This window comes from Oncorhynchus mykiss, chromosome 25, assembly GCF_013265735.2.
Source record: "Oncorhynchus mykiss isolate Arlee chromosome 25, USDA_OmykA_1.1, whole genome shotgun sequence".
NCBI classification, from domain to species: Eukaryota; Metazoa; Chordata; class Actinopteri; order Salmoniformes; family Salmonidae; genus Oncorhynchus; species Oncorhynchus mykiss.
The window spans coordinates 180265-186264 of NC_048589.1; the positions used below are offsets into that span (position 1 = coordinate 180265).

General features: G+C 41.6%; 1 non-coding gene and 1 pseudogene across 1 annotated transcript; both read left to right on the top strand.

Annotated features, from left to right (window-relative positions):
- Positions 1–5015, top strand: part of LOC110504167 — a 39775-nt pseudogene extending 34760 nt beyond the window's left edge.
- On the top strand, positions 2425–2496 carry LOC118944382. Its single transcript, XR_005039608.1, has one exon. It is a non-coding gene; the product is annotated as a small nucleolar RNA SNORD50 (small nucleolar RNA).
- Positions 5016–6000: the final 985 nt, after the last annotated feature.

Below are 6000 nucleotides of genomic sequence, written 5' to 3' on the forward strand. Positions count from 1 at the left end.
TCTGTTACGGTGCGTGAATGAGGACCCAAAAGCGAATTAACGTAAACAGAGCTTCTTTAATAACAAAACAAAACGTAGGCTCAGATGGACCGGCAGGTTCCGACAGGACAGGACAAGGTTGCAGCAAACATGACGATAGTCTGGTTCAGGCATGAACAACACAAACAAGAATCCGACAAAGACAGGAGCAGAAACAGAGAGAGATATAGAGGACTAATCAGAGGGAAAAAGGGAACAGGTGGGAAAAGGGGTGACGAGGTAGTTAGGAGGAGACAAGGCACAGCTGGGGAAAAGAGGGGGAGAAAAGGTAACCTAACAACGACCAGCAGAGGGAGACAGGGTGAAGGGAAAGGACAGAAACAAGACACAACATGACAGTACATGACACATGGAGTAAACAATAAACAAGTCAATAACACAGTTGAAAAAAATAGTCTATATACAGTGCCTTGCGAAAGTATTCGGCCCCCTTGAACTTTGCGACCTTTTGCCACATTTCAGGCTTCAAACATAAAGATATAAAACTGTATTTTTTTGTGAAGAATCAACAACAAGTGGGACACAATCATGAAGTGGAACGACATTTATTGGATATTTCAAACTTTTTTAACAAATCAAAAACTGAAAAATTGGGCGTGCAGAATTATTCAGCCCCTGTACTTTCAGTGCAGCATTCTCTCTCCAGAAGTTAAGTGAGGATCTCTGAATGATCCAATGTTGACCTAAATGACTAATGATGATAAATACAATCCACCTGTGTGTAATCAAGTCTCCGTATAAATGCACCTGCACTGTGATAGTCTCAGAGGTCCGTTAAAAGCGCAGAGAGCATCATGAAGAACAAGGAACACACCAGGCAGGTCCGAGATACTGTTGTGAAGAAGTTTAAAGCCGGATTTGGATACAAAAAGATTTCCCAAGCTTTAAACATCCCAAGGAGCACTGTGCAAGCGATAATATTGAAATGGAAGGAGTATCAGACCACTGCAAATCTACCAAGACCTGGCCGTCCCTCTAAACTTTCAGCTCATACAAGGAGAAGACTGATCAGAGATGCAGCCAAGAGGCCCATGATCACTCTGGATGAACTGCAGAGATCTACAGCTGAGGTGGGAGACTCTGTCCATAGGACAACAATCAGTCGTATATTGCACAAATCTGGCCTTTATGGAAGAGTGGCAAGAAGAAAGCCATTTCTTAAAGATATCCATAAAAAGTGTCGGTTAAAGTTTGCCACAAGCCACCTGGGAGACACACCAAACATGTGGAAGAAGGTGCTCTGGTCAGATGAAACCAACATTTAACTTTTTGGCAACAATGCAAAACGTTATGTTTGGCGTAAAAGCAACACAGCCCATCACCCTGAACACACCATCCCCACTGTCAAACATGGTGGTGGCAGCATCATGGTTTGGGCCTGCTTTTCTTCAGCAGGGACAGGGAAGATGGTTCAAATTGATGGGAAGATGGATGGAGCCAAATACAGGACCATTCTGGAAGAAAACCTGATGGAGTCTGCAAAAGACCTGAGACTGGGACGGAGATTTGTCTTCCAACAAGACAATGATCCAAAACATAAAGCAAAATCTACAATGGAATGGTTCAAAAATAAACATATCCAGGTGTTAGAATGGCCAAGTCAAAGTCCAGACCTGAATCCAATCGAGAATCTGTGGAAAGAACTGAAAACTGCTGTTCACAAATGCTCTCCATCCAACCTCGCTGAGCTCGAGCTGTTTTGCAAGGAGGAATGGGGAAAAATGTCAGTCTCTCGATGTGCAAAACTGATAGAGACATACCCCAAGCGACTTACAGCTGTAATCGCAGCAAAAGGTGGCGCTACAAAGTATTAACTTAAGGGGGCTGAATAATTTTGCACGCCCAATTTTTCAGTTTTTGATTTATTAAAAAAGTTTGAAATATCCAATAAATGTCGTTCCACTTCATGATTGTGTCCCACTTGTTGTTGATTCTTCACAAAAAAATACAGTTTTATATCTTTATGTTTGAAGCCTGAAATGTGGCAAAAGGTCGCAAAGTTCAAGGGGGCCGAATACTTTCGCAAGGCACTGTACATTGTGTGCAAAAGCATGTATTTCATGATCGTTATATCTTTGTTGTTTTTGGAAGTTTCACTATCAATAAAATGTGGAACTCTACTCACGCTGCACCTTGGTCCAATTTTTCATACGATGGTCGTGACAAAAATTTATTAAAATGCTGGAAATTGAACAATTAACTATGCAAATGAGCAAAAGCTATCTGTGTTAAGGAAATGGACACCAGTCTCAAATAGAAGCCTGTCTCTAATAAGCACCTGTTGTGTACAGTGATTTAAGCAAATAAAGGCCTGGGCTATTCATTTAAGTTTTAGGGTACACTTGCGCACACGGACTCAAACTGCCTTCTCTTAAGGATCTTTGCATTAAATGATGAGTCTATCCTGAACCTGATTTCATGTGAATGAAACTCTTATACGGATCTGACTTCTGATAATGCAATTCACAAACACTCAGGGTGTGGGTTTCTTTTCAAGGACTGTACAGGTGAAAAGAATGCCACACACAAGATCCCCTGTTCTGCTTCTTTGAGCGCGAGGTGAAGATGGGCACCCACATGCTTCAGGAGGTGCGCCAAGATCTGACTGATGTGGTGCAGGTGTGCGAGGGCAAGAAGCAAACCAACGACCTGCGGACCCTCATCAACCCTCATCAAACTCCTACACTTCTTCCACTACTATGAAACGCTTTTATAGGTGAAGCAAGAGCACATTTTCTTCTGGAAATGTACCTTTTCCAGTTATACCCCAATGTGGTTGTACAGTCACAATGTGTGACATTTAATATGGTAACATATAGACTATTTCAAGTCAATATGGTTATATAGAGTGTCAAGAAGGATTCCCAATGCTAACATGTAGCATGTCTCCTCCGGGTATCCTGCCTCATAGTTGGTGCCACTACACCGTGCCTGCCTCCATGACTGTCATCCAGTGGGTGGCCGACTTCAGCGAGCACGTCAAGCAGCTGCAGGCCATCTCCCAGGGAGCTGCCAGCGAGGGCGCTAAGGAGCTCAAGGTACATTCATCTGACTTCTATATTAAAGGGATAGATTCCTGTCAAAGGAAGATCTTCGTGGATTTGGTGTTACCTTAAAATGTTAAAATGACTCCATTAATGATTTCTCACAGTTGATAGACACCCTGTTTGCCTAATTCGTCAGGTTAGCATATTGCTAATGTTCGCATCACATTTGGATATTATTCATGTCACGACTTCTGCCGAAGTTGGTCCCTCTCCTTGTTCGGGCGGCGTTCGGTGGTCAATGTCACCGGCCTTCTAGTCACCACCGATCCATGTTTCAGTTTCATTTTGTTTTGTCTTATTCATACACACCTGGTTTCCATTCTATTAATTAATGTTCCTTACTTAACCCTCTGACTTCCCTCTCTGTTTTGTGCGTTATTGTTTGTCATGTGGGTTCGTTCTTTTGTGCTCTGGAAGATTGTGTTTTTCCTTGTTGGAACATTACCGGTACTTATATTTTGAGTAAATTTGGATTATTACTCTATTACTCTTATTATTACTATCTGATCCTGCGCCTGACTCCGCATTTTTCCATTCACCAACAACCTCACAATTCATTCAACTCTGAATGACTTGAACTACTCTAAAGAAGTCAATGAACAGTTGTTCAGTTTTACGATTAAGAACAAAGCCACTCTAGAAGTTATCCCTTTAATACCACATGGTGGATTTGCCATGGCTTGATACCATAGTTGACCAGGAACTTGAGACATTGGACTAGGTATTGGACTCCACCCACTCTGAATTCATGCCTCTTCTGTCCAGAACATCCATGTGTGCCTGGGCAGCCTGTGTGTCCCTGAGGCCTACATCACGGCCATCCGTCAGTATGTGGCCCAGGACAACAGCTGGTCCCTGGAGGAGCTGTGTCTGGAGGTCAACGTCACCACCACACAGGAGGCCGCATTCGACGTCTGCAGCTTGGGCATCAAAGGTCCACTCATCAGTCTCTCTATTTACAGTACGAGTCAGGGCACTAGGTATTCTCACCAGAGAGGAAGAATTACCACAACCCCAGCGGAACACTAAAGCTACTTTTTGATATAGTTGTGCTTTGGTGCAGATTTTCCTTGGTGTCTTGGACCCATATTAAGGCTAGTCCTGGATCAAAAAAACATTTCATAATGGAAACTCAATTGAAAGAGTGTTATTTGGTTGGCTGTGATGATACACTTAGCCTCACTGAGGAGTGCTTTGATAATGAGAACACCACCTTAATACTCAAATAACTTCTGAGTCAATGTCTACTGACTGGAAGAAAAAATATGTGTTTAAACCAACCCCTATTGTTTATCTAATGTTTATGATCAACCTAAGTGATCTTAACATACCCCTCTTTCTTCCTGACAGGTCTGAAGCTGCAGGGAGCCACGGCAACAACAAGCTCTCTCTCTCCAACTACATCTCCACTGAGCTGCCACTGACTCAGCTGCGCTGGGTGACGCAGTTGAGCGCTGAGAAGAGGCACATGGTACGGCTCATAACAACATAAATACTGCACTGTACACGAATGTACAAATGTTAAGCGATTGAGCTCTATGCTTTCATTGGATTAAATTCAATACAAAACTTTATTTATCCCCTCCGGGCTATTGCCAGATTACAAATATCAACTTTCTCCACATATAATACCAACCTCACATTCCCTTAGAATGTATCCAATAAATAGATGGCTCATAGGAAGTCAGTCAAATACATACAATTAAGTTGGGAGCTATTCCTAGTCTATATTGTTCAAATACCATACAAATTGTACTGTCTTAATGACATATCACACTTGTATATCTCTCAATCCCACAGGTCACTCTGCCTGTATATTTGAACTTCACCCGAGCCGATCTCATCTTCACCGTAGACTTTGACATCGCCACCAAGGAAGACCCTCACAACTTTTACGAGTGTGGCGTGGCAGTGCTCTGCACAGAGTAGTGTCACCAGAAGCCTAGAGAATTCCTATTAATAAATCATTCCTATTAATAATTTATTTGTAGTATAGTACTCTTATGAAACAGTTTGTATGGGTAATGTCGATATGAAACACTTTATTCAAGTAACTGTAGTTGGAACAAAATCTGCATTTAACATCCATAGTAATTGGGAAGTGGTCAAGGAAGTCTGAGTAATGTGGTCAGTTGTCTTGTGTATGGAAAAAAAAGGAGGCCCATGGAAAATGGGTCAGCTGGTTTGTGTATGGAAAAGGGAAGTTGGAACAAGTTAGGAGAAGGATTCTGTATATTTTTACGATGGTGTAAAGATGTTGGTTAATGACAGTGTCAATGATTTAAAATGTGGTTGCTAGTTATTAAATTACTATTGGTCATAGACTGCTGCATACATTTCAAAATGTATTTTTAAAATGAGACTGTTCCATGATTTTAGTCTTAATGTGTGACCTTTTCAAAATGCATGACTCATAATTGGGCACAGAAGAGCCTGTGCACAATTACCATATTACTAGTCTCCTTTTAAAAGTGAGGCAACCATATTGCTGCTTACTTATACAGATAGAATGTCTAACCAAACTATGGCTAAACCTGAGCCCTTTACTTTGTAACTGTGATATTTGATTCACCGTTCCTCTGCTCTTGGGCTGAATTCCAAATGAACCCTAGCCCCTTGATGTAATGTGGAATGTTCACCCTGGTGTAATTAATACAATTGTCGAATCCTTTCATATGTACAGATGATCCTCTACATTCATGGAGGGGTGTATGAGGGGAGCTGTCTGTCATTGTCAGAACAGATGGAGAGCCACATAGCAGAATGTGCTGTGTTTACAGGAAATTCAGAAAGATTGTGGATGCTTTATTCTCAAGGACTTACAGAATACTCAAATCGAGTCACTTTATTATTTAATATTAGTCTAAAGCACATCCTTCTACCACATATTTATTCCATAACTACCATTCAATAG